Genomic DNA, 20,000 nt, shown 5'->3' on the forward strand with positions numbered 1-20,000 from the left:
TTATTATTATTATATTATATTATTATTATTATTATTTATTATTATTATTATTATTGTTATTATTATTATTATTATTATCCAGAAGATGAACTCTATTCATATGGAACAAGCCCATTTGAAATTCAAGCTTCCAAAGAATACAGTGTTCATTCGAAAGAAGTAACAGAGGGTAAAGGGAAATACGAGAAGAGGAGGTCAGTCATTAGAAAAACAGATAAATTAAAACACAAATAAATAAAAATGTAAGTGAAATATTAAATTACAAGCTGAATCGTATTAGGGTAGTAACGCCTTGCATCTTCGCTTGCGCTTCTGAAGTTCCAATTGAGCGACATCCTCTGAAGGAGGCTGTTCCACAGTCCAACGGTGTGAGGGACAAAGGACCTGAGGAACTGAGATAATAGACAGCGAGGCACATTTACTCCATATTGGTGTTGCTGTTCAGCGAATCTGGTTGCTCTCGGCGGGAAAACGGGACCGCGGATCAACTGTGAATGTGTAAGATCTCTGATAAAACACAACTTATGAACAAGTGATCAACAAGAGACCATCCGTCGATTGTACAAGTTATAGCTGGTAATATTAAGAAACAGAAACCTACCACCACGAACCACTCTAAGTTCTTCGTTGGAGGGGTGGATAGAGCTGTCGCCTGGTACGCTGTTGGCCCAGCGTACGACTCTCCTACCGGCTAAAGAAGAATTAGAGGAATTTATTTCTGGTGATAGAAATTCATTTCTCGTCATAGTGTGGTTCAGATCCCACAATAAGCTGTAGGTCCCGTTGCTAGGTAACCAGTTGGTTCTTAGCCACGTAAAATAAATCTAATCCTTCGGGCCAGCCCTAGGAGAGCTGTTAATCAGCTCAGTAGGTCTGTTTAAACTAAGATATACTTAACGAACCCCTCTATCTAAAAGAGATAAATCTCTGGCAGAAGCAGACATCCACACCGGAGAAAAGTATTCTAGTAAAGGAAGGACAAATGGCATCAAACACGGCCCATCGCCAGTATACTAAATTAGGTAAACAAACGTCCCCTCATCACTTCAACTTAACTTGAAGAAAATCGTCAATATCCCGAATGCAATAAATTAACGGGCACGACTTCACCGCGAGTCTCTCCCGAAGCGTAGTGGACCGAATCTTAGTGGCAAATTTACCTTTCATCTGGACGTTTCCAGCGGCAATCTCCCTCTTGCCATGATGCTGCAGGAAATTAGACTTCCTTCCATGGTTCCAGGATCCTAATAGGTGAACGCTGGAAGACCTTCCAGCCAAAGGAAGCTCTGGGGCTCGTGTTAAAAGGGCATTCGAAAATGCGGCGGATAACAGGAGAGGGGCGGAATTTATCTTCGAGCGACGCTGATGCTGGTGAATTATATTCCTTATTCTTAACTGATCTTCCCCCTCTTCTTCTCTTGTTATATATTCACATAATTCGCAGCGTCAGTTCTAGCTTTGCATTTAATCATTTACTCTTAAATGAGCTCTTCGCTTTCTACTATATAATTTTCTCGTAATTTACTGAAACCTTTTGGTTGCAAATTATATTCTGTTCTATTAATCGAGCTTTTTCCTATACCATCGTATTCGCCTTTATGTCATGATTTTCTGATATAGCACATTTTAACATTCCTTAAAAATATTTGCATAATACATTCTCACATTTTGTATTTAAATAACCAGGTCATCGATTATTTAATAGGATAATAGGTATTTCACTGGTTTATTATAAAATTGAGGCAGCTGATTTCAAAATGTTGGGACAAATCGTGTCTTGGGATTTAGTTTTCTTTTTAATTTGTATTGATGTCTGAAGTATTATTAACCCTGTTTTTCGAAAATAATGACACGGTTTTGTGTGTACGCACATACACATATGCACACATGTAAAGACACATATACATACATCATACATACTTACACACACACACATATATATGTATACATATACATATATATATATATATATATATATATATATATATATATATATATATATATATATATATATATAGAGAGAGAGAGAGAGAGAGAGAGAGAGAGAGAGAGAGAGAGAGAGAGAGAGAGAGAGAGAGAGAGAGAGAGATGAACTAATGAAAATACAAAAAAGTCTTTTTCATTCATACAAATGAGAAAAATTTGTATTCCTTCTCTTCCCCCTGTCAGTTAAGGTACCGGCAATCGAATTCTTCTCTCAGTTTTTTCCAAGGGTAGAGTACACATCAGTTATGTTATTATTATACATGATGTTGAAAGAAAATTTTAATTGCATCGAACATGACGTGAAAATAATTTCAAACAGCTAGACCAGAGAATCGCCGGAAAATCAAGACAAAAATAGAACATATATTAATGCATCATTCTTGCATAATTAAATTCCAACACATACATACATACATACATACATACATACATTTTCTGCAAAAAAAAAATAACTAAAAGAGAACACATTGCTAAATGATATTCCTATTCTTGTATTTGAATTCATGAAATTTTAGAAAGCTGAAACTGGGTGCAATTGGCACCACTCCCCAACCCCCCGTTTTTTTCGAGCAAGCTCACATGAGTCTACTTTCAGTTTGTCTCATCTTAATTTTCTTTTTCAATTTCTCCTACATATGTCGCAAACAGAACACCATTCTTACTCTTTTATTATGGTAAAAAAATTCACTTACACAAACACACAAATATATATATATATATATATATATATATATATATATATATATATATATATATATATATATATATATATATATATATATATATATATATATATATATATATATATATATATATATATATATATATATATATATATATATATATATATATATATATATATATACTTCAATCACAATAACAGGTATAGCCGAAGAAACGTCCTGGAGAGAATTTTAAAGCTTCTGTTTTTTTTTCAATTACAAATATTCATATATATATATATATATATATATATATATATATATATATATATATATATATATATATATGCATATAACATTGTGGATCTTTTAACCATTCTCCTTTACTGGGCTACTTCCATTATTGGATCCTTTAGCCCTACATCACTGCTATTCTCACTGAGCTTGCAGCTTTGCTAATTACAATTAATAATAATATCTGAATAGGCTCCGTAAGAGTACGGATTCATTAACCGTAGCTTGCAAGTCCTCCGTTTACCAAGAAATGGTTTGACGTACACTAACAGAGGTATGCTTTTATAAACATAAAAGTACATTCTAACCATTAACGTGAATTCGGCAATGTCTGCTAATAATCTTTTGGATTCTGCTCTCAAAGACCCCTGAAATGAGAGAGGTCATTTGGACTTTGCAAGGTGAAGTCTAAAGTCCACTTTTAAAGATAAAATAAAATACAAGTTTTTAAATACTGCAGAAAGTTTAAATAACAAACAATGACATCATCTCTCTCTCTCTCTCTCTCTCTCTCTCTCTCTCTCTCTCTCTCTCTCTCTCTCTCTCTCTCTCTCTCTCTCTATTTCATCAAGAAATTAAAGTTACATTTACACATGACGTTTGCCATGCAAATGCCTTGACTCACCCCTGATATGAATTATGGTTGGGATAACATTAATCTGACTATATGCTGTATAATTTACTCCTTTGCCCTCATCTTCACGTTAGATTAAGTGGTGTGGCCCCTCGTAACCTATTATGATAATAATAATATTCATCATCATAATAATAACAGTAATTACCTTGATTATTAAAAAAACTAACACTACTCCTTCTGTTCTTTTTTTTATTTTTTGAGTTGAAGCAAATGTGGTATTAATTGCAAGAACATCAGGAAAAGCAGGTTTATGTGGCATAATATTCATAATTTAGTGTTTTTATTAATTTTCTACCTTGTATGAGAAGCATTATTGTAGGTTGAAATATTTGCATATTAAGCTCAGTAAAACGTTATTTTTTTTCCAAGAGAGAGAGAGAGAGAGAGAGAGAGAGAGAGAGAGTATACACAAATCTCATTTAGAAACATGTCACATACCAAATCAATCACTCACGCAATGTATTGGTTCAGGGCCTTTCTGTCAACCACTGGTTATCGTATAAGGTCCTTCTTCATCACTCTCTATGCCAAGATAAACTTCCCCAACCCAATGTGTAGACCTTTCACCAGGCAATCCATTATCATTCTTTCTATTTTCGTTCTTTCTACATGACCAAACCATCTCCAAACACTTCGTTCCATTCCTTTAAATACGCTTCTGTGGAAAAAGAAAGTCACAGCACCCTATTCTCTCTCTCTCTCTCTCTCTCTCTCTCTCTCTCTCTCTCATGTGGTATGTATATATATATATATATATATATATATATATATATATATATATATATATATATATATATATATATATATATATATATATATATATATATATATATATATATATATATATATATACACATACATACAGTATATATATGTATATGTATATATATATATATATATATATATATATACACACACACACATACAGTATATATATATATAATATATATATATATATATATATATATATATATATATATATATATATATATATATATATATATACACACACATATCCTTACATTATGAATATTATGCCACATAAAACTGCTTCTCCTGATGTTCCTGCAACTAACACTACATTTTCTTTTAATAAAACAAAAACAGAAGGAGAAAAAGTATTTTTTTTACTAATCAAGGTAATTACCGTTATTATGATGATGAATATACATAATATATATATATATAATATATATATACATTATAATATATATATATATATATATTATATATATATATACATGTATATAATATATACATATATATATATATATACATATATGTAAATATATAATATACTATATGATTTATGTATATATATATATATATATATATATATATATACTTATGTATATATATAAATACTTATATATGTACAGTATATATACATATATATATATATATATATATATATATATATATATATATATATATATATATATATATATATATATATATATATATTTATATATATATATATATATATATATATATATATATATATATATATATATATATATATATATACATTTTCCGAATACAGGAGAGCACCACCGGCTTTTTCATGATGTTTTGAACATGAGAGTCGGCACATCTAATTACGAACTGTTATGGCTGCATGAATACGTATTATTCTATTGGAAACATCGGTGACCATAATTCCCTTAATATAATGACCGACGCAGCGCTCCAAACGGGGGAAAATCATTTATGAAAAAATCATACGGGAAAATATAATTGCTAATTGCATTCCTCAATCAGCTATTTTCCGTGTAATTAACTCGGATTTGAATAACTTAATCACTTATTAGTAATAACGCCATACGGGTGTTATGAAAACCAGGGCGCATAATTATGTATTAAAAGCGTATGCATCAGATTTATCGTCTCTCTTCTTTCCGGGTGTTATGTCGCATTCAGTGAAATTACAGATATCGATAGTTCCATATTCATTTGCTTCAGAACCATGAACAATGACTATATTCATTTGCTTCAGAACTGGAAACAGAGACTATATACATTAGCTTCAGAACCATGAACAGAGACTATATTCATTAGCTTTAGAACCAGAAACAGAGACTATATGCATTAGCTTCAGAACCATAAACAGAGATTATATTCATCAGCTTTAGAACCAGAAACAGACACTATATTCATTAGCTTCAGAACCATGAACAAAGACTATATTCATTAGCTTTAGAACTAGAAACAGAGACTATATTCATCAGCTTTAGAACCAGAAACAGAGACTATATTCATTAGCTTTAGAACCAGAAACAGAGACTATATGCATTTGCTTCAGAACCATGAACAAAGATTATATTCATTAGCTTTAGAACCAGAACCAGAGACTATATTCATTAGCTTCAGAACCATAAACAGAGACTATATTCATCAGCTTCAGAACCAGAAACAGAGACTATATTTATCAGCTTCAGAACCATAAACGTAGACTATATTCATCAGCTTTAGAACCAGAAACGAAGACTATATTCATCAGCTTTAGAACCAGAAACAAAGACTATATTCATTAGCTTCAGAACCATAAACAAAGGCTATATTCATTAGCTGCAGAACCTTAAACAAAGACTATATTCATTAGTTTCAGAATCACAAACAGAGACTATATTCACTAGCTTTAGAACCAGAAACAAAAACTATATTCATTAGCTTCAGAGCCAGAAACAAAGACTATATTCATTAGCTTCAGAACCATAAACAAAGACTATATTCGTTAGCTTCAGAACCTTAAACAACGACTATATTCATTAGTTTCAGAATCACAAACAGGGTCTATATTCACTAGCTTTAGAACCAGAAACAAAGACTATATTCATTAGCTTCAGAACCATAAACAAAGACTATATTCATTAGCTTCAGAACCATAAACAAAGACTATATTCATTAGCTTCAGAATCTTAAACAAAGACTATATTCATTAGTTTCAGAATCACAAACAGAGACTACATTCACTAGCTTTGAAACCAGAAACAAAAACTATATTCATTAGCTTCAGAGCCAGAAACAAAGACTACATTCATGAACAAAGGCGATTAGGTGCTTTAAGTTTCTCTATTTTTTCAGATCAACAAAACAAACCCGGGAGTAAAATAACAAATGAAATTTAAATAAATGCATGAATATATATGCCAAATGAAATTACAGAATATACAGAATATCATCTAGGAAAATATTACATGAGAACTGCATCTGAAAAGTCGATTCTGAAAAGTAAAGATCATGGCTGCTAGTTGGGGGGGAATATCTTGAAAAATGCTTTACGAAAAATGAACGAGGAGTTATTAAAGCTTCAAAGCTTCTCTCTCTCTCTCTCTCTCTCTCTCTCTCTCTCTCTCTCTCTCTCTCTCTCTCTCTCTCTCTCCTAATACTGCTACTACTACTACTAGCACTACTATTACCAGGCTTTGCAAAACTGTTCTAGGTATCATTATCGTTCGTATATAATATTACAACCCTTCGTAAACAGGAAAAGGAGAACACGTCAAACGCCCCAGTAAAATGCATCCAATAAAAATAGCTTTCTTAGACTATCAAGTGTGATGAAAGCATGCAATGCCGTATCAAAGCATTACTAGATTTACTTGACTCAGAATTTTTAAAATTTCAAACACTGTTCGCTCGTGATGGAAGGAAATCTTGTAGAACAGATATACACACACACACACACACACACACACACACACACACACACACACACACACACACACATATACATATACACACACACACACACACATATATATATATATATATATATATATATATATATATATATATATATATATATATATATATATATATATATAAACTATAATATGCCTGTGAATGTATGCATGTATGTATGTATATTGTACTAAAAGGACATTTCAGAGCACAGAAATTTCTCAGTACCTAAATTAGTAAAATGAATTATGAATGAACATAACAGAATTCCAATTCCAGGGTAGTAGACTTCAACCATGCAAACGGCTTCCATTAGCTGCCTTTCAAATCCTCTTACAAGCGAACGTGTTTGCGTTAGTTGGCCTTTCTGCTTCAATGATTACCAGTAAGAATGATCTGAAATGCAAGGGCAGCAGTGAACTTTCTCTCTCTCTCTCTCTCTCTCTCTCTCTCTCTCTCTCTCTCTCTCTCTCTCTCTCTCTCTCTCTCTATATATATATATATATATATATATATATATATATATATATATATATATATATATATATATATATATATATATATATATATATATATATATATATATATATATATATATATTTCTCCCCCACCTTCTCTCTCACTGCTCTACATTTCCTCTTGTGTTAGTAAGATCGATCTGGAATGAAAAAATTAAATAATCCCCTCTCTGTGTAACGTTCTATCTGTCTGTCTTGTCTGTCTGTCCGTGTCTCTTGCCTTTCAACTGACGTGACACTTGAAAAAGAAAATAATGTAAAATGGTAGGAATACAGTAGACCTCTCTCTCTCTCTCTCTCTCTCTCTCTCTCTCTCTCTCTCTCTCTCTCTCTCTATGATAACCTAATGAGAAAGCGTGGGAATCAAACATAGAATGTAACCTTACCATAAATAGAACCGCTACACGTGTCAATGACGAACCATTTTAAAGTTATTTCTCGTAAACAATACATAAACGTCAACGAAAAATATAGCCTTTGCCGTTGGAATTCTTACATAATTACTGACACGGATTTATTAGACGCCCTAGAGTGATTACGCATCTTTATAAATTCGTTGTAGCAAAAGAAAATAAAATTGGTTTTAAAAATTTTCAACAATAAATGCAGTCAAGGAAATTACTTTCATGAAGCCAAAGAACAGTATTATCCAATAAACGGCATTTATATCTGGGTAAACAGATTAAGCACTACTCTCTTTCGAAGCAATATTAGTGTAATTTTGAACTTGCATCGCAGTTGAAACATGCAGAGTAAGTGACGTTGCTCTGCAAGTTCTTGTTCCAGATTTTGGAAAGACACACACATATACACACATAGACATGTGAGTATGTATATATATATATATATATATATATATATATATATATATATATATATATATATATATATATATATATATATAATTTTATATACATAATTTTATATCAACAAATATTTTATATATATAATTTATATTGCTAACATTTTGACAGGACGACATATATATATATATATATATATATATATATATATATATATATATATATATATATATATATATATATATATATATATATATATATATATGTATATATATATATGTATATATAGATATATACATACATATATATAGATATATAATGTATGTATGTATATGTATATATATATATATATATATATATATATATATATATATATATATATATATATATGACAGAGAGAGAGAGAGAGAGAGAGAGAGAGAGAGAGAGAGAGAGAGAGAGAGAGAGAGAAACCTTTAATCATGTTGATTTCTCTCAGTATCGGTAATATAAACAGGATTCAATTTCACCTGGCTGCCCTTCACCCCTGGTTGCACGCCACCTCAGTCAACAAACTGCCAGTTACCTCCTTCATAAGCACAAAAAGTATCTAAAACCTCTTGACTCTCACGGGTATCGAACCTAGATCTCTAGCTGGTGAGGCAAGCATCTTCACCACTGGACTTCAAGTAGCCAACCTTACCTCCTCATCACGTCGGTAAAATAAAAATAAACAAATCCTCAGGATCGAACTATAACATGAAATCTCGGTCTTACCCAGGAATGCAATCGCGTGACTGAAGGTCTGAACTGGCGTCTTTCCTGAAGTGACAAAAGGCAGGTATTATGAAGAACTGAATACGATCTTTTGGGATCTAGGTATTACTGCCTAAATATTGCACATACCTGCAGACACAGAGCAATCAAATGACCTTCTAAGGCTCGCGAGAATATTCACACGCAAGGGGAGTATTAAAATCGTCACATGAATAAAACAATAAGGAAATTTTCCCAATACAGAAGGGACAATGCCAGAATATAAAGCTGGACAAACAGAGCTGGATATCTAAGGCTTACATTGTCGACTTATTTCCCTCCAATTAACTATCAGAACAGTACATCGCCAATATTTCCCTCTCCTTTTAGGGAACCAGTTTCAGGAATGAATGATGAATTGGAACTGAAGTGGAATATAAACTTCAGGCCAACAGCCAAGCGCTGGGACATATGAGGCCATTCAGCGCTGAGAATGATCCAGAAACAACATTACCCTTGTTGGGAGAGGGTGGATCGTAAGATGGAAGAGACTATGAACGGGGTTATTGTAAAAGGAACGAAAAGGGTTGCAGCTACGAAACGAAGGGATACCGCAAAGAATCTTAAGTAATGCCTACAGTGCACCAAATGAGATGCACTGACGGCACTACAACCGGCCCCCCTTTCGGGAATAATTGATGAAGTGTTCCTCTCCCTTCCGTAACAAATTTCCTGCCTAATATATCGTAACCTCAGATGATTCTTTCAGCTCTGGTGGTCAAATTGACATTGCCTTTCATTTATGGTCTTCGCACTTTAAAAGATTTGAAATACGAACATATATGAAGCATATTAAGGAAGCATTAGAACAAGATTTTTGAAGTATTATAATTCATGCTATATTACAGCAAACTATTTATGGGCTTTGCATTAATTAACTAACCACCCTTGGAATCGATACTTAGGAATGCTCCTTGTCCCCAATTTCTTGACATCAGTTTTGCATTTAATCTCGATAAAATGTTGACACGCAAACATCCACGCACACACGCACATATATGTATGTGTGCTTGCGTGTGTGCGCGTGTTTGTGTATATATGCATATATACACATACATATGTGTATGTGTGTGTATGAGATGAAGTATACCGATGAAACCTTAATCAAATATTCAAGACACAACTGACAAAAAAAAAAAAAAATCTGTAAAACGATAATGTAGACAGGAACATACATGCACAACTTAAAAATAATATATAGAAACAATACAACTGTACAATCAACTCACGGCTTTTCAGCAGAGAATCCAAATCATTCTGGACGCCGAGGAATGCCCACAGATACGCTGCGTGATTAGCCATTGAAGCTGGAACATACGAAAAGGAGAATATGATTAATATTTTTTTTCATTCTACTGTTTCTGTTTAATGATAGAATGATTATCCTTTATATAATAATTTAGACATACGTTGATTAGATGTACCTATTTAGGAATGCATTTCCTTTTTAAGTTCATTTTGATAGCAGAACTGGCTTATCTTTCTCTAAGGCGTCTTATTTCTGTATCACAAATTTCCCATTTTCTTTGCATAAGTTCTCTATTTACGTACAAGTTACCGTGACGTTTTCTTTATATCCCATAATACTTGCATGTGGTCAATAAAGATAGCCTTCGTGACATCCTTAAATACCAAATAATGTAATATACAAAGACCTTCAAAATAATTCTGGCTTCATTTAAAATTAATAGCTACTAACATTCAAAGTCATCGAAATGCAATATATATATATATATATAATTACATATATATATATATATTTTTTTTTTTTTTAATAGTACCTGAGAAAAGAAAAAATCTAATTTTTTTTTACTGGCCGCTACTATATTATGAAGTTTTACGACCTAACCATCGAATTCTGACCCCGCTTTTAGGCAGACTATTCTGGAGAGAGAAAGAGAGAAATATTATGCAATACTTATCCTTTTTTTTCACCATTCAAATTCTGTTCACCAAAATCATGAAAACAAAATCATGAGTTTAGCCATAGTTTTTAAAACATGTAATTTTTTTGTGTAACACATATGAGGTTTTTAAAAATTGTTTTAAGAAATACAACCCGGGTTCGAGTCGAGGGCAAGAACGGAGAATGCCCAGCAATATTCGTTAAAGTACACTGTGCTTGCGTTGACATAAGTATTTCGCTACACAGTGACCTCAGTGGGTCTAAGGCGTGGGTGGAGGTCATGGGGCCAGCAACCGCATCCCAAAGCGTTGGATGAGAACAGGAAGGGCAATATAATCAAAACTACTGCCATCCTATTTGGCTTCGGCAAAATGGAAATGTAAGTGTCACTTAATGTGCCTAAAAAATACATAAGGCCCCTTGATAAATGAGAGGTTCTCTGGAACACTGGCTAATCAAAACAGTAAATGTGGCATTATTTGAAATATTCAAAAGGAAATATTAAAAAAAAAAACATGAAAAACTAATGTTCACGAATCATATATTTACGGGCAAAAAATTAGCTCTTAACAGGTAAAAGAACAAATTACATCAGTATCACAATTATATTACAATCCTTTTTCATAACTTAACAGTATTGAAAATTCTATACCGGAATATTTTCTAAAGTTCACAGTCAATTTCCATAAACAATTAGCCAAACGGTAGTCAATAGGCTGATTGTTCTACACAGACGTAAGTTTCTCACTCTCACACCTAGGCCTAGTATTCCTAAGACGAAAAGATGGGCTATTTAGCATATAATGTGTGTGTTGCATTAAAAATAACCCACTGTGATCCTACTTAAGACATCAAAAGGCAAGTGTTTAAATATCCACGATTTAATTATAGGAATACTGATTCCTGCTCAAGCTTCGTAAAGTGAAGAGTGTTGTCGGACAGATTTCTCTCTTCGGTTTGGGAAAATCTCCATGGTTAAAATGCTAAATCTAGAAGCAATGGTAAATCTATAAAATGTAATTTCAGCCCCAGTATTTCATCATCTGTCCATAAATAACAAAGCTCTTCTCGTCGGAATCACAATGAAATGATATACACATATTTAATGTGATTAATCCAGTTGAAATTATGGATCATAATGGTGCCGCAGCTACTTCAACAAGCAGTGGTCCCCGGCCATAAGAGATGCATTAGTATTTATTAGACGTATTACTGGGGACCTGTCATACCATTAACTTAACTCCCTCTGCAGCATCTCTTTGGCACACAGCTGCATTCATGCTGCCATTGGCTTATTACATGTTTCCTTTCGTTTAGTCACCCGGCAATTCGTTTTCTTAAACTTTATGGTGCTCTAGTTTTAAATTGTCAGGTTAACAAATCTTTCGGACGATTCTGATATTAAAAGCTGATAATCAGTCATTAGGTGGTTCACATTTCAGTGTTGTCTTGGAAACAAATATTTGCAATGCACGGCCTTACCGTGAGGTTAAAGACCTCAAGGTAAGGCCTGTTTACACCATGAGGAACTATAACGAGTTTCTCCACCGGATATTGCAAAGCGTTACGTGCTCATTGCACGACAAATGATGGATTCACTAACCAAATTATTTCTATAAAGGCAGTATGGAAAAGAAAAATAGTTAGCTGTTGCTAGACGAAATAATCTGTTGCTTTATTTTTAATAAATAGTTAAACACATCTTGCTACAGGCTAGTGTATTCCTACATCCGTAAATGATATATAACTTCCAGACAGTCTTTTTTTTTTTTTTTCCTACATGCGTAAATGATATATAACTCCCAGACAGTCTTTTTTTATAAAGTTTAATTTGAATAGCTTAGCTTTCATGTATCCTGTTCAGGATTTGATAAGTTATGCGTTTGAAAATATATTAAACCTCACACGATCTGGTTCTAGGCAAGAATACGTACGATGGTTATAAGTCTAGTAAAGGCAATAGCAAGAATGTAGTTGAGCCAAATCACTGTCCTATGTGAAATAACTCACGTAGTTTGGCTGAGTCTTTATATATTGTGACCTTGGCGCCAGTTTTGTCAATACATGGTATAGACCCATCAACACCTTTGATAAAAATTAAATACTATAACTTGATGTAAGTCATAATATAATTTATGGCACCCAGGCCTATTATTTCCATTGGTATTGTGACTGCAATTACATTGGTTCATATCCTAAACCTTTCATACTCCACGCTTGACTGGCTTGTAAAGTATGGAATAAGTCTACCATTACCTAAGTTTCATAGCTATATATCCTAAGATACGCGGCCAATCACAGTCAATGTTGCGCAGGATTATCACAACATTAAATTTATTCTTACACATAGGCCTAGTCATTCTAGGTTGTAGACTGGTACGAGACAGGTTACCTTAATGTTTGATAGATAGGTTAATACCGTGTGGCATTACATCAAAATGTTGAAAAACTCGTATACAATACGAGTATCGGTTTTGATTGTGGTTGCCCAAAACTGGGGCAGGAATACGCTTTAACGTTCAGACAACTAAACGTTTACAGTGCACCGTCGGCAAAAGGAGCCATGTTTGAGCTGTGAGTTCGAACTCTGCTATGTAACATCCCTAACACTCCATTTATGAAATATACACTTGAACTTTGCCACGAATTGGGCTCATTTTAAATCTGCAACACACCTTACACAATCCACAGTGAGTCTACAGTGACAAGGAACCATGTGTTATGGATTCTGAGGGGAAAATAAAATGAAAACGCTGCGAAGCACACGAACACTGACAAGACCGCGGACACTGACGCTGTCTCCGTGAGTCCGTGGCTCGTTTGTTGTTGGAACCTAAATAATGCCGTCAGTTGTATTCTGGTCTTTTCTTCTAAACACCATATTCTTTGAAAGCTTGATTTTCAAGTTAGTCGCCACTGTGGGCTTGTTCCATATGAATAGGGTTCATCTTCTGAATAATAATAATAATAATAATAATAATAATAATAATAATAATAATAATAATAATAACTCACTGAGGAAAAGTATACTCTTTTCAACTCAAGAGTTTCATATATTTTAGTGGATGGTTGCATAATACATAGTGCTTGTCAAAAGCATGAACTTTTACATTAGGTAAGTGCAGACTGCCACATTGTGATAAAAGCAATTGCAATTCAGGTTCAGCTGAAGCTCTGAATTCGAATGTCAAGACTCAAGTTAGATTGGCTCCTGTGTACCGCGTCCCTCCCCCACCCCCGGTTGTTCGAACACGTTTACCAGCATTTCCTACTGGTGCTTAGTCTTTTATTATCATGCGTTGGGTATATCTGTGGTAAAGCAAACGGACATATTTATTAATAAAGTTTTTTTCATTTTTTATAATTCCGTGCCTTACTTATAAACGCGTGTTTTGTGAAGGATTCAAAGGCTTTTTGATTACTTTCGAATAAGGTGGAATTAAACCAATCAGCAGCCGATATCATGAGTAGTGTTGCCATTACAGAATGTCAATGTGTGAAGACAATATTATTCTGATGACAGATCAGCTGACATCGACTATAGGATTTAAATATTGAACGAAAATCATAGTCTATAAGCACATCATTTGTTTTCACTATGTGATTTGTCACTGAAGCCTCCCCCAACAAAAAAACAGCACATCAAGTATCAGGAAACTTTGGACATTTAAAACATTAAAAATAAGCTACTGTGCAGTTGAGTTGCCATATATACTTCATCATCACTATACAAAACAATCCAGTTATTTCAGGAACCACTTCAATAATATTTTATTTTCGGCGCTATGAAGGCGTAACGGTTAGGGGATCAATTTTTAAAGGGACGTCTAACCTCTGTTAAACGGGGGTTCTTTTATGACGGTTTTCGAAATTTTATTTTGATTATTTTATGGATATGCCTTCATAATCTGACTAATTATTGTTATTTATCGTATTCTGTACCATTTCTCCCCTCATGCTCATGCTATTCGTTAACGCTCAAACATACTGCTATCATGGACAAGTAATACCACAGAAATGGCAGTAATAATGGTAGTAGGTATATTACTTACTATCGTATTTAGTGCCTACTCTCGTTAAAACTCTGTACTGTCTGTAATATTTATTACGATAATCATGTAATTTGTTATCTATGTGGTATTGTCTATAAAAATTATATTGGTTTTAATAACTGTATTATTCATTATCTAAGTGATTCTGGTTTCAGTCAAAGACATATTCATTTTCGTAATCAAATTATTCACGTTTATAGGCCTAATAAAAATGACTTTTATTGTGTAATATAATTTTCCATATTTTCATAGATTTGACTATGACAGACACGATTATTACTACAGTAATAGTATTTTCTATGGTAGTCCCACCAGTGGCAATCAGATGATTTATGGGACTCCGCAAAAAAGCATTACGGGATTAGAATTTGTATCGAGCGCGTCAAATTGCTCCGGTGATGGATCACATACCGATAGACTATGCGTTAATATTTTCCGCAAAACAGTATTAGATTTTCAACCTGTGTTTTAATATTTGACGGTCATGCTTGCCTGGCACACCAACAATCTGTGTCATGAAATCATTAAAGTTTCCAGAGTACGACACGAGAGAGAAAAGGATGGGAAAAATAATATATAAAGCGTCTATGGCATCATCTTTGCTCGGAATGCCACGGATATATATATATATATATATATATATATATATATATATATATATATATATATATATATATATATATATATATATATATATATGTTTGTATATATATATATATATATGTTTGTATATATATATATATATATATATAGATATATACATAGAAAGAGAGAAAGAGATTGATCTAAGTGCCTATGTAACAGTCCTCCCTCCTCCCAAAAAAAAAAGACACTGTTGTACTTTGGAGATGGGAGAAGGGCGGGAGATTGGGATCTATACAGCTTTATGGCATCCTATAAAGATATGTCAGTATCGTATGCCTGATGAAATGGAACATTCCCACAGAGAGAATAAACAAAAATAAATAAATAAATAAAATGTGACAAACCAAGAGCTTTTATGATCTCCAACTCATCTCATCCACGAAGAGACGTTTGGCCTGCTTATATAAAACCTAAATTATGAGATGACTTACCATGGACACTTACCAAGTAATCGGACGTTTAATTTATGCCCAAAACTCTCTGTCAGTAGAGTTCTATTTGATAAGGACTCGTTGCTCGTCGTGTACAGTCGAAAAAAAAAAAAAGTAAAAAATGCGCCCGAAGTTTCTTCGGCGCAATTTAGTTTTCTGTACAACGTATGATCAAAGCCACCGAAAATAGATCTATCTTTCTGTGGTCTCGGTATAATGCTGTATGAGCCGCGGCCCATGAAACTTTAACCACCGCCTAGTGGTGGCCTGTCATATATCGCACGATTATGGCTAACTTTAACCTTAAATAAAATAAAGACTACTGAGTCTACTGGGCTGCAATTTGGCATGTTTGATGATTAGAGGGTGGGTGATCAACATACCAATTTGCAGCCCTCTATCACAGTAGTTTTTAAGATCTGAGGGCGGACAGAAAAAGTGCGAACGGACAGACAAAGCCGGCACAATAGTTTTCTTTTACAGAAAACTAAAAAGGTTTAAGTTTACGTAATCTTTAAAACCATAACTTGCTGATCGAACACTTTCAGAAATATAGTTTGTCTCTGTGCAGTTCTGCGGTTTTTGGTAAAATATTTGTGTTTGTGTGCGTGAATTCTTGCGTGGTGGCATTTGCCTACAAGCATAGCAGACTTGGCCATATTTACTCGCTGCGTCTCTGTTTGATGATGACGTATTGCCGCTACATGCGTCAAATGACTTGCAACCATTGTTTTGTTTCTCATTTGTGCAGTTCTGTCAAAGAGTGATGTATTGGTAAATGTATAAAGTGACATACAACGCAGGAAGAATTTTTCCTTTGCAGTTCTGTTCAGTACTCAGAAAGATCCATTGTATCATTTAGCTTTTTATATAGGGCTGAACTGACTTTGACCACTGCGTATAAAACGCAACTTCTTTCCACTTATTTTTTCTTGTGCGTAATACAAATAGTCAACGGATGGTGAATATTGCTATTAACTATCACAAAAATATTCCTTTTAACTTGAACAAAGATATTACTTTTAACTTGAACAAAGATGTTACTTTTAACTATCACAGAAATATTACTTTTAACTTGGACAAGGATATTACTTTTAACTTGAACAAAAATATTACTTTTAACTTGAACAAAAATATTACTTTTAACTTGAACAAAAATATTATTTTTAAATTGAACAAAAATATTAATTTTAGCTTGAACAAAAGTATTATTTTTAAATTGACAAAAACATCACTTTTAACTATCGGAAAAATATGACATAACTTGAAGAAAAATATTACTTTTAACAATCACAAAAATATTATTTTTAACTTGAACAAAAATATAACTTTTAACTTGAACAAAAATATTACTTTTAACCAGAAAAAAATATTACTTTTAACTTGAACAAAAATATTACTTTTAGCTTCAACAAAAATATTTTTTACGATCACAAAAATATTACTTTAAACTTGGACAAAAATAATACTTGTAACTTGAACAAAAATAATACTTTTAACTTGAACAAAAATATTACTTTTAACTTGAACAAAAATATTACCTTTAACGATCACAAAAAATATTACTCTTAACGATCACAAAAGTATTACTTTAAACTTGAACAAAAATATTACTTTTAACTTGAACAAAAATAATACTTTTAACCTAAACAAAAATATTACTGTTAACTTGAATAAAAATATTACCTTTAACGATCACAAAAAATATTACTTTTAACGATCATAAAAGTATTACTTTAAACTTGAACAAAAATATTACTTTTAACGATCACAAAAGTATTACCTTTAACTACCGCAAATCTCAAACAAGAAAATGCAAAGAAAGTTACGCACTTATGTTTCTTACAAGAACAATATAATTATGAAATATGGTAAGAAATGCTGTCATTTTTGACGGGACAAGCACTGTGCATTGGATAGTTACCTTAAAGGAAGAAACAATTGAATGATAAGTAATTTACCAAACAGTTTTCCTGCTCATTCTTGTTCTGGATTCCCTAGTGCACGAGGAAGGTTAGGGTAGCGATGTCCTCTACATTAAAAAAAAATACAAAATACCTCACTTTTGAGAAATGGCGTTTAAAATCCTTACAAAAACTATATATCTATATATATATATATATATATATATATATATATATATATATATATATATATATATATATATATATATATATATATATATATATATATATTATTTACATATATATAAAGAGAAACTTACAACACGTTTACCCTTCCCGGCAGGTGATAAATGAGCCGTTTAGGCGTGTAAATATCTTGTAAAAAAGAGACCTGTTTGCTCCGGACAAACACCGACATTCTTAACCACAGGGATGAACTTGACAAACTTACGCCCTGTGTTGTTTCAGCAATTTTACGGACGGCTCGATCTGTCGCGATCAATGCGCCATGCATTCTGACACAGTAACTTCCGGGCAGAAATGACAAATGTCGTTGGGTCGTCCGCGTCACCTACAGAAGCTGTAGCGGGGAATGATGAATTAGGGTATGACTTCCAGAGCGTTATTATTATTATTAGGTTACCGTCAGTGCAATTCGGTCGCGTGTTGATGTGTTTATAATATGTTTGCATTATTTTCATTATTCAGTAGATGGACCTACTCATATAATATCTCCTACTGAACGTCGTTCATTCTCGTGAAGGGTATATTCTGATCATCCCCCCCCCACCCCCCCTCCCCCAAAAGCATTAAAAGCATGCACTTAATTCTGGTCAGAACTCGGATGGGTGACAGACAATGAATGCCAGAAAACCATCGGCTCATTATACGGGCATCTACGACTCTTACATCCTCCAGTAATCTTTTAAGAACGGTTACGGGCCACAATAAGGCTTTAGAACTCAATTATCTTTCCATCGGTATCGATAAACTTCCTCATTTCTTCATCCGATACCTTAGCCGCAGCATCATTATATTCCGGAGAATATTATGATCATCATCATTATTATTATTCCTTTGCTACAATGCTCACAGACAGCCCTGTTGGTCATAAGGAGATAATCCCTATTAGCGCGGATAATTGCCCCTCATTAATGGCTAATTTGCAATGAACTCAAATGAAAGATGGAAGAGCGTGGAAATCATTAGTGCTAAGTTAATTATTGGAACTTGTAGCGAGATTTTTTATGTATTTAATTTTAACATATTTTTTTTTAATTAAAGTAGTTCACAAGCCGACGAGGTTAAAGCGATTTGATTAGATTTCAGTTTTGTTCCACCTCTTTTCGTTTCCCTTGAGGCATTGTTCTTCTTTATTACATTTTTCTGTTTTTTTTTCTCTCTCTCTCTCTCCTTTCTGAAAGTTTTACGACAATCTTCGTCATCTTTTTCAAGATATTCCACCTCTTTTTTTCTAGACGATTTTCATTTATTTTATCATTCTTTTCTGTCGGAGAATTTTGATTTTCTTCTCCGTTTGTTTATTCATTCCTCAGCTTTCATTTTCGGTTGGATAATCTTTTATTTGTGACCAATTTTTTTTTACGTTAATTTACGCGGTTTTAGTTTAATATAAAGGAAAACTAACGTGCCGGCTTTGTCTGTCCGTCCGCACTTTATTCT

General features: G+C 33.0%; 1 long non-coding RNA gene across 1 annotated transcript in view; it reads right to left on the bottom strand.

The window, feature by feature from the left end:
- Positions 1-10,688, bottom strand: part of LOC136832433 (uncharacterized) — a 138,866-nt gene extending 128,178 nt beyond the window's left edge. The window contains exon 1 of the long non-coding RNA XR_010851202.1: positions 10,609-10,688. This is a non-coding gene — a long non-coding RNA (uncharacterized lncRNA). The remainder of the gene's footprint in view (positions 1-10,608) is intronic.
- Between the last annotated feature and the right edge of the window lie 9,312 nt (positions 10,689-20,000).

This window comes from Macrobrachium rosenbergii, chromosome 49, assembly GCF_040412425.1.
Source record: "Macrobrachium rosenbergii isolate ZJJX-2024 chromosome 49, ASM4041242v1, whole genome shotgun sequence".
Classification (NCBI taxonomy): Eukaryota; Metazoa; Arthropoda; class Malacostraca; order Decapoda; family Palaemonidae; genus Macrobrachium; species Macrobrachium rosenbergii.